The 10864-nt window shown below is 45.1% G+C and overlaps 1 protein-coding gene across 1 annotated transcript in view; it reads left to right on the top strand.

Annotated features, from left to right (window-relative positions):
- Window positions 1-9929: 9929 nt before the first annotated feature.
- Window positions 9930-10864, top strand: part of LOC114592269 (uncharacterized) — a 37002-nt gene continuing 36067 nt past the window's right edge. The window contains exon 1 of the mRNA XM_077923067.1: window positions 9930-10155. The gene's annotated coding sequence lies outside the window, so the exon portion shown is untranslated. The remainder of the gene's footprint in view (window positions 10156-10864) is intronic.

Below are 10864 nucleotides of genomic sequence, written 5' to 3'. Positions count from 1 at the left end.
GTTGTGGGTTGTTTAAAAGCATTTCGTAGCTTGACAAAATAAAACCGAATTCAAAGTGCTGGTTTTGACCTATAAAGCCTTAAACGGCTCAGGACCGCCGTACCTCAAGGACCACCTCTCTCCATATGAACCTACCAGACCCTGAGATCATCTTCCGAGGCCCTCCTTCATGTGCCCCCTCCTTCAGAGGTCCGGAGGGTGGCAGCACGAGAACAGGGCCTTCTCTGCAGTGGCTCCCCATCTGTGGAATGCTCTCCCCAGGGAAGTTCACCTGGCCCCTTCATTATACACCTTTAGGTGCCAGGCAAAAACATTCCTTTTTGACCAGGCCTTTGGTTGATTCGATTTCTATCCTATGCCCTTTTAAAATGTGTTGTGTTTTTTTTTGTGGGGGGGTATTGGGTTGCTGGGGTATTGGCCACCTCATGAGAAGAGAAAACTCCCTGGAAAAGACCCTGATGTTGGAAAAGATGGAAGGCACAAGGAGAAGGGGACGACGGAGGACGAGATGGTTGGACAGTGTTCTCGAAGCTTGAGTTTGAGTTTGACCAAACTGCAGGAGGCAGTGGAAGACAGGAGTCCCTGGCGTGCTCTGGTCCATGTAGTCACAAAGAGTCGGACACGACTAAACAACAAAATTTACTTATTACATTTCTAATCTTGCTCTCCTGCATCCTACCAGCATGAGTTTGACCAAACTGTGGGAGGCAGTGGAAGACAGGAGTGCCTGGCGTGCTCTGGTCCATGGGGTCAGGAATAGTCGGACACGACTAAACAACTAAACAACAACAACATTGGGTTGCTGTATTTATTTTGATTATGTATTTTGTGGTTTTATATCTTTATTTTATTCTGTGAACTGCCCTGAGACCTGGTATTGAAATTCAAAATAAAATAAAACAGCAGCAGCAACAACAACTGGAGGTGGAGAATGACCTCAAAGCTTTGCACCGGGGTTGTAAATCCTGGAGAAAGGACATCGCTCAGCAGCAGAGCAGCTGCTTTGCAGGCAGAAGGTCTCATTTTCAACCATCAGCATCTCCAGGCAGGGTTGGACTCCCTGTCTGAAATCCTGGAGATCTGATGCCAGTCAGTGAACTAGGTGGGCCCAGGGTCCGACTCCATATAAGGCTGCTTCCTATGCTTGCTCCTAACAAGTGCCACTCCAGATTGTGCACCATCACAGAATTGTAGAAGGGACCACGAAGACTGTTAAGTTGTGGGTTGACATAGCAGACGACACAGCGATTTCTCCAAAGCAGCTCTTTATTTGTAAGCTGGAACAGAACTGAACTGAAGGCCTCAGTCAGCCTGCTTATATAGAGCTCCAGTACCTTGTTACTGTAACAACTTTCTAAAACTATCCAATCACTGAACGTCACTTTCGATCCTTCATTTGCATACAAACTATCCAATCACTGAACGTCACCTTCGATCCTTCATTTGCATAACTATCTACAGTATCCCCCTGCTGGCCCAGGGTGAGAACTTCAGTACATAACAAGGACCATTTAGTCCAACCCCCTGCAATGCAAGAATCCTTTGCCCAACATGGGGCTCAAACCAACAACCCTGAGATTGAGAGTCTCGGGCTTTACCAGCTGATCTGCCCACTACCCACACTCTCCTGGACTTCCCTTCTTATCTTTCCTGCCATATCAACTCAATCTAATCAGCTCTTCCTCGGTGCTGTACGGTCCCAAACTTGTACTGTACAGATTGACCAATTTGTTCTCGAGTTATCGTGACCAGATGAATGATACAATTTCTCTTTCAGAACAAACAAACAAAAAAGCAGATAAAAACGATGAAGCGATTCGTTATCTTCAGCACAGACAGCCATTCGTCAAAGAAAACAAACACTTTCTGGCATTTTGGGCACCTGGCAGTTTCGCAAGGGCCCCCAGCCATCGCCCTTGGCCAGGGGAACAGAGGGTTATCTCTTCAGAAACACCACTTATCGCTCTGGTTCATGGCTCTAAGTATGGAAAATGCCAGGCAGGAGTGTGGCTTTTTCACACCCTGACGCTTGGTTTAATGTGGGAGTTGGGGACGGCACACTGACCTCAAAACGTCTGTTATCTGTTAAAATACTTGTGGGGCATATGGGGTGTTAAGGGAGACACATCATTCTGGGGTAGTTTGCCCACCTTTGACCCCCCCCCCCCCGCACTCAGCTCTCTCACCTGTGGCTCCTAGAAGCTGTTAGCATGCAACAGTCGCCACACTCCGGGAAATGGCTTCGATTGGCCAGCTTAACCAGGTGAGGGCAGCTGATGGGTCTTGTCAACTGGGCAGCCCATGACCTCCATGCCTGCTGCCCAGGCTTGAGCCCCAGGGAGGTCACTTTGGTGCTGATAACACAGTGGTTTGACTTCACCCCTGGAGGTACACTCCGTTCTCTCTCGAGATGAATGGGTATTGCCCTTCTTTGAGATTGGGATGTAGAATGATCTTCTCCAATCCTCTGGCCGCTGCTGAGTTTTCCAAACTTGCTGGCATATTGAGTGTAGCACCTTAACAGCATCATCTTTTAAAATTTTATATAATTCAGCTGGAATATCATCACTTCCACTGGCTTTGTTATTAGCAGTGCTTTCTAAGGCCCATTTGACTTCACTCTCCAGGATGTCTGGCTCAAGGTCAGCAACCACACTACCTGGGGTGTACGAGACATCCATATCTTTCTGGTATAATTCCTCTGTGTATTCTTGCCACCTCTTCTTGATGTCTTCTGCTTCTGTTAGGTCCTTACCACTTTTGTCCTTTATTATGGTAATCTTTGTACGAAATGTTCTTTTCATATCTCCAATTTTCTTGAACAGCACTCTAGTTTTCCCCATTCTATTGTTTTCCTCTATTTCTTTGCATTGCTCGTTTAAGAAGGTTCTCTTCTCTCCTTGCTATTCTTTGGAAATCTGTATTCAGTTTCCTGTATCTTTCACTAACTCCCTTGCATTTTGCTTGCCTTCTCTCCCCCACTATTTGTAAGGCTTCGTTGGACAGCCACTTTGCTTTCTTGCATTTCCTTTTCATTGGGATGGTTTTCATTGCTGCCTCCTGTATAATGTTACAAGCCTCCATCCATAGTTCTTCAGGCACTCTGTCCACCAAATCTAAATCCTTAAACCTGTTCCTCACTTCCACTGTGTATTCATAAGGGATTTGATTTAGATTGTATCTTACCGGACCAGTGGTTTTTCCTACTTTCTTCAATTTAAGCTTGAATTTTGCTATAAGAAGCTGATGATCTGAGCCACAGTCAGCTCCAGGTCTTGTTTTTGCTGACTGTATAGAGCTTCTCCATCTTTGGCTGCAGAGAATATAATCAATCTGATTTCGATGCTGCCCATCTGGTGATGTCCATGTGTAGAGTCGTCACTTGTGTTGATGGAAAAGAGTGTTTGTGATGACCAGCTTGTTCTCTTGGCAGAACTCTATTAGCCTTTGCCCTGCTTCATTCTGAACTCCAAGGCCAAACTTGCCAGTTGTTCCTTTTATCTCTTGACTCCCTAGTTTAGCATTCCAGCCCAATATAATGAGAAGAATACCCTTCTTTAGTGTCATTTCTAGAAGGTGTTGTAAGTTTTCATAGAATTGGTCAACTTCTTTTTTCTTTTTTCTTCAAACTTTTACTTGCAGAACTCTTCAAAACAAAACAGAAACATCAAATGATACATCCAAAAATGTATCCATACAATATATGGTGCTGTCCAGTGCAGGCTCAGCATCTTAGAAATAAAAGATAAGTCTAAAAGTTCAAACTGCCCCCCCCCCCGACAGCCTTCATTTCAGCCTCCATTGGCCTTAGGCTATGCAACTCTTGAAGAGCCATTATCACATCCTTTTGTTGTCACATTCTCTGTCATTCAGAGAAAGCCTAAAGCCACCACCCTTTCAAGATGATAGTTTTGACAGTTGGTCAGATTGGTCAGTTTCAGTTTCTTCAGCACCGGTAGTTGGTGCATAAACCTGGATTCCTGTGATGTTAAAAGGTCTGCCTTGGATTCGTATCGAGATCATTCTATCATTTTTGAGATTGCATCCCAGTACAGCTTTCACCACTCTTTTGTTGACTTTGAGGGCCACTCCATTTCTTCTATGCCAGGATTCTTGTCCGCAGTAGTAGATATGATGGTCATCTGAACTGAATTCACCCATTTCCATCGATTTTAGTTCACCGATGCCCAGGATCTCAATATTTATGATTGCCATCTCATTTTTGACCACATCCAACTTACCCAGGTTCATGGTTCTTACATTCCAGGTTCCTATGCAATATTTTTCTTTACAGCATTGGACTTTCCTTTCGCTTCCAGGCATATCCGCAACTGAGCGTCCTTTCGGCTTTGGCCCAGCCGCTTCATCAGCTCTGGATCTACTTGTACTTGTCCTCCGCTCTTCCTCAGTAGCATGTTGGACGCCTTCCGACTTGAGGGGTTCATCTTCCAGTGTCATAACTTTTATATGCCTGTTGTCTTTGTCCATGGAGTTTTCTTGGCAGGGATACTGGAGTGGCTTGCCGGTTCCTGCTCCAGGTGGATCACGTTTGGTCAAAGCTCTCCACTATGACCTGTCCATCTTGGGTGCCCTGCTTGGCATAGTTCATAGCTTCTCTGAATTATCCAAGCCCCTTCGCCACAGCAAGGCAGTGATCCATGAAGGAAGATAATAAAAATGTGTTATTCAATGCTACCTCTTCACAGAATATAAACATTGAAATGAATTAGCCTGTTGGCTGTGCATGTTAATTGCAGCAGGTCTACTCTGAGCAGAGCCAGGGATATCAGAGAATTTCAACGAGTGGAAGAGTGGCAGGCAAAAACTCCTACTGTGTACATATTATTATTAATAATAATGTTATTATTTATATGACACCTACCTGACTGGGTTGCCCCAGACGATCGTCACACGTTGTTAGGAATGGTTGCAACTGGACTATAACTTTGAACTCTGGCAATGCCCTTGGATGGACGTCAGAAAGGTGTGTGTTCAGAAACTTGTCTACTGTCCAAAGGTAAGCATTTGTTGCTCCTCCCACTTTTGCCTCTGTTGGCATATGGCCCTTGAAAGTTTGCTTATAAGGCAATGTGGCCCTCAGGTTCCCCAGACTTTGGCTGGTCCAGTAAGGCTCTCCTCCTGTTCTTACACCCCCCCCCCCACACCCAGGAAGGACAGAAAAGGTGTACAAATGTTCAAACCCGCTTTATTAAAACTTTAAGAAGACATCTTGCATCGTTTAAAAAGAAAAAGAGGTTCACTCATTCCTCGTCTCTCTATCCCGGCTCTGCTGTCCTAGCATTCACTGTTTGATTTGGAAAAGGACCTGTGTGTATTTGCTCTGCAGGTTTCTGACAGGATTTTCCTGACAGAGGAAAGTTGAACCATTGCATGGGCACCCACAACACACTTATCAGAGCAGCAAAGGAAAAGGAAACTTGTGGGAAAAGGAGAACTGGAATCATGGAGAGAATGGTGGTGAAATTAGGCCGAATCCTCACTCAGCTACGTGGTTTGCTGTTGGCCAATTCACCGCGTCTCAGCCTACCTCACAGGGCTGTTGAGAGTCTTTCTGCATCTCACACTCATTGGTTAAATGAACAACATTTTTCTTTTTTAAAAAAGTTATGTCTTTTAAAAAAAATTTGATTAAGTGATCTGCTTTTTAACATACCAATTACAAAGACATTCTGTGGAGCAGACGACACTGCTCTTCCCAACAAATCCTGCAAAGAAGGCAGAAATTGAAAAAAAAATCAGATTCATTCCATTTAAAATAAGATAAGAAGAAAGGGACAGTTTGGAATACGTGAAACTTTCTAGAAATATTCACGGCCGCAGAAGCAAAAGAGGACAAGAGAAGGAGAGGAAGATTCAGGCCAAAGTTCAAACCATCAGCAACCAACCAAAGATCATAAGACATTTCTATTTTATTTTATCATGAGGCTTTTCAAGGACAGGCTATAATTCTTTACAAAGCATCTGTGTTGACCGATAAAGTCAACAGCACCACCATGTGGACAAATGATAACATTTCACTTCTCCAAAGCTGAGAGGTGGCAAAAGGAGGGGGAAAGATGCAACTAAAGTGGTCCATCATAATAACTGGCAAGAAGTGTTTCCACTGAGAAAGCAATTCATTATGAGAAAAGTCAGAATTCTTTGTTGTTGTTTAGTCGTGTCCAACTCTTCGTTACCCCATGGACCAGAGCACGCCAGGCACTCCTATCTTCCACTGCCTCCCGCAGTTTGGTCAAACTCATGCTGGTAGCTTCGAGAACACTGTCCAACCATCTCATCCTCTGTCGCCCCCTTCTCCTTGTGCCCTCCATCTTTCCCAACATCAGGGTCTTTTCCAGGGAGTCTTCTCTGCTCATGAGGTGGCCAAAGTATTGGAGCCTCAGCTTCACAATCTGTCCTTCCAGTGCGCACTCAGGGCTGATTTCCTTCAGAATGGAGAGGTTTGATCTTCTTGCAATCCATGGGACTCTCAAGAGTCTCCTCCAGCACCATAATTCAAAAGCATCCATTCTTCGGCGATCAGCCTTCTTTATGGTCCAGCTTTCACTTCCATACATCACTACTGGGAAAACCTTAGCTTTTACTATGCGGACCTTTGTTGGCAAGGTGATGTCTCTACTTTTTAAGATGCTGTCTAGGTTTGTCAAAGTGCAAGTAGATAAATAGGTACCGCTCTGGCAGGAAGGTAAACAGCGTTTCCATGCGCTGCTCTGGTTCGCCAGAAGCGGCTTAGTCATGCTGGCCACATGACCCGGAAGCTGTACGCCGGCTCCCTCGGCCAATAAAGCGAGATGAGCGCCACAACCCCAGAGTCGGTCACGACTGGACCTAATGGTCAGGGGTCCCTTTACCTTTTAACAGCCAGAGACCCAGGTTTGAGAGACACCACTCTAACCACTACACCACCACGAGCTCCCCAGTAGCTGGTAACGGTGATGGGCAGATATTTCAACAATTGCCAAGGCTGAGGTCAGATCTCTGGGGTTTTATTCCCTTCTATCTAGCCTTGCTTGAAAGGATCAACTCCACCACCACACTGTCCAGGATTTCGTAATCCGTGCAAGTTCCATGTTCCCAAAATGTTTTATTCTCATTTATTGATTGATAAATATTTACACCTGAGACGTGCAATTCAGCTGATTTTCAGCTCCCTGTCTCGCACCATTTCCAGGAAAGTGGTATGGTTCCCCCCCCCCCCCCCGGTTTGCTTTCAAAGAAAAGCAGAGTTGAACCAAATACCACATTTTTTAAAAAAGGCATGGGAAGGCAAAGGAGGATGGGGAGAGAGAGAGGAGAGAATGGGCACCTACTAGGATATATTGAAATCTTGCTATATTGTTAGGCTTTGTAATCCTGCCAAGCCACACAACTTGAGTCACAAAAAAGGATATGGGAGAGATGGAGCCAAATGGACTTCTCCCCAAAGGCGCTATTCATCCTGGGTGATGTAGAGCAGGGATGGGGAAACATATGTGGCCCTCCAGGTCTCTCAATCTGGACCCCTGAACTCTCCTCAGGCCACGCTTTGTGCTCTTCTTGAGTGCTCTTGCCTGGCTGGGATTTGGCCTTGAACTCCGATAACGCCTCTTTCTTGCCTGGATACAGAGGGGTGTGTGAGCGTGTATACAAACTACCCTTGTTTGATATCCACATGTCTCAAGAGACAATGGAGTGCGCATCCAGGGGTCAGAGGCGTACCGAGGTGAGTGCGGTGGGTTCGGCCTGCCCCGGGTGCCATCCTGACGGGGTTGACATTGAGAGGAGGGGGCGGGAGGTTATTTTGATTGATGCATCTGATCAATGCAATATGCACAGTTAATATTTAGCCCACATGGCTTGCTTCATGCTGATCTACACAAGTGACCCTCCGTGATTTTCTCAGACCTGCCTTCTCACCTATAGGGTTTTAAAGCTTTGCTAATATTATTGCATTTATTGCTTTTGCTGACAGACACTCAAACGAGCCTGGTGATGGCTGGTTAATAGTTCCAGGAAGCTGTGTGCTTGACCACACTTCCACCCCCCAAAGCAGTTGTGTAATTAAAAGAAGAAGAAAAGAAAAGCAATTCTGTGGCTAACTGACCAATTCCTTTAAATAGGGTCAATTAACGAAGTTCACACTTTTGACAACCAGTCTGTTGCTTTTGCAAAAAAATATTCCTAGACATAAGATTTAAAAAAAAATATTAAAGCCCTTTCAGTCTCCCATTACAAGGCTAAGCACAGCAAACTACATTCCCACCCCTCTCCCCAAGGCTGGTGACAAAGTTTATAAAACCATGCTTTTGTGCACAGTTTTCATGGTGTTTTGGCATTTGTTTTATGTTATATTTAATGACCAAGTATTTATACAGATTCTCAGAATGGCCTTCAAGTAATTCAAATTGTGCACAAAAAGTGGGGATGTGTATATATATATATATATATATATATATATGTGTGTGTGTGTGTGTGTGTGTGTGTGCGCGCGCGCGCGCGCGCGCGCATGCGCTTGCGTGCACTTTCAGTGATACAGGGGAAATGTCTTCTGAAGAAAATGTTGCAGTAATTTTGGGAATGAAATTTTTCACCAACCTTCGCAGAAATTCTCAGGATGGGATTACCACATTAAAATGATCTCATCCGTGTAACATAAAATGAATGTGCCTCATTTACTCTGTCAAGGCTGCAGTGGGGATTTAGCTTCACTTAACAACATAACACTTAACAACTCAATGAAGCCACTCTTGGGTTATTTACTTCTGTGTGCTTGTGTACCTGTGTCTCCCTTGTATCTATTAGGGACCATTCTCTTGCCTTTCCTTTGATATCTATGCTACTGATTACTTCTGCCGTTTTAATTTTAGAGAAAGTGCTTAATTTAAAAATGATCTGTACTATAAAAAAACAGTGGTAACAATACATTGAAGGCAAGTAAATATTTTGGGGAGGGTGGTCCCAGAGCCCTAGCGCCACCATCCCAGAGGGGATACAGTGGTACCTCGGGTTAAGTACTTAATTCGTTCCGGAGGTCCAACCTAGCAGTTCAAAAGCACGTCAAAGTGCAAGTAGATAAATAGGTACCGCTCCGGCGGAAAGGTAAATGGCGTTTCCGTGCGCTGCTCTGGTTTGCCAGAAGCGGCTTAGTCATGCTGGCCACATGACCTGGAAGCTGTACGCCGGCTCTCTCAGCCAATAAAGCGAGATGAGCACAGCAACCCCAGAGTCGCCCACAACGGTCAGGGGTCCCTTTACCTTTACCTTACCCAGATAGTTAGGAAGTGGAAGTAATTTTAATATTTTAGCTTTTGTATGTTTTAAAGTAGGGTTGTAAATTTTTCTTGATTTTACTGCTGTGGTGTTCTTTTTGTTTGTTTGGGGAAACCCCTCTGCAGGTTTTTAAAAATAAATTTTATTCAATAAATAATAATAATAATAATAATAATAATAATAATAATAATAATAATAATTTATTATTTGTACCCCGCCCATCTGGCTGGGTTCCCCCAGCCACTCTGGGTGGCTTCCAACAAAGATGAAAAATACACTAAAATGTCACATATTAAAAACTTCCCTGAACAGGGCTGCCTTCAGATGTCTTCTGAATGTCAGGTAGTTGTTTATCGCTTGGACAAGAAATATAAATAAATTAACACAAGCCAAAACACAATCCATCCTAAGTATCCTAAGTATCTCTCCACAGTGCCGTTCCTTAAAATACCATCTGAACAAAATTGGTGAAGCAGTAAAGAGTTCATTGAGGACAATAGGTTCTTGCAAAAGCGGGAGTCCAAAGCAGGCACAGTCCAGCTGGGGCAAGGAATGAGCTTATATTCCCCATGCACACGTTCCCTCCCTCGTCTCCCCATTGGTTGGGTGCTACATGGTTTTCCTTCCCCCAATTATCAAATAACAGACAAGAGGCTGAGCGTGGAGAGAAATTTCTCCTTCCTCCTCTGAGTTGCCTCCACTTCCGGCTTCACCAGCAGAGATAAAATTGGAGCTGGCAAAGGAGGGAGGGAAGGAGGCGGGAAGGGGGGCTGCATTGTGCGGAGGAGGGGGCTTCTTCATAATTAAGCCTCCTAATTAAGCGCCCTCACTCCCTGCCTCTCACGCGGGGGCTCCCATTCCCGCCCCCGCTGCCCGGGATTTCGGGTGAGTCCAAAGCCAATGGCGGGGAAGGAGGGAAGGGGCTTTGCGAGGGGGTCCAGGATGAGAAGCCCCGGGAGGGGGAGAAGAGAAGAGAAGGGAGGAAGCTGTTTCCTTAAAGGGGGCCTTGAAGGGGAGGGGGGGGAGAAGCTTCCTCCTGCAGGGATCTGGTGCAAAGGGAGTTGCAGGGAAGGAGGCGGGCAAGGGGAGAGGAGTGGGCATTGCTGGCCAGGTTTGCAATAAAAATAATAATAACAATAATAATTTTGATATTTATATCCCGACCATCTGGCTAGGTTTCACCAGCCTCTCTGGGCAGCTAACAACATCTATAAAATGTCAAATGTTAAAAACTTCCCAATACAAGGCTGCCTCCATATGTCTTCTAAAAGTTCTGTAGTTCTTTATCTCTTTGACGCTGGACGTGAGGGCGCCATTACCTAGAACTCCCTCTGCCTGCCCTGAAACTTCACTTCTCGCAGTGAGAGAACTGGCAGAAGAACCTCGTAGGAGGACCTCAGTGTCCTGGCTTCCTTCCTTATCTTTAGGCACCAGGCCAAAGCATTCCTCTTCTCCCAGGCGTTTGGCTCATTAAACAATCTATGGACTTCACAACTGCATTGGGGGGGGGGAGGGTTGTCGTTTTTATTTCTTACTCTGCTATGCATCTCTGTGTTTTTCTCTTCTAAGCTGCCCTGTGATCTTCGGAGGGAGG

The sequence above is a fragment of the Podarcis muralis genome, chromosome 2 (genome assembly GCF_964188315.1).
Source record: "Podarcis muralis chromosome 2, rPodMur119.hap1.1, whole genome shotgun sequence".
NCBI classification, from domain to species: domain Eukaryota; kingdom Metazoa; phylum Chordata; class Lepidosauria; order Squamata; family Lacertidae; genus Podarcis; species Podarcis muralis.
The sequence above is the reverse complement of the archived record's forward strand: the minus strand, read 5'-3'. Positions and strand labels throughout refer to the sequence as shown.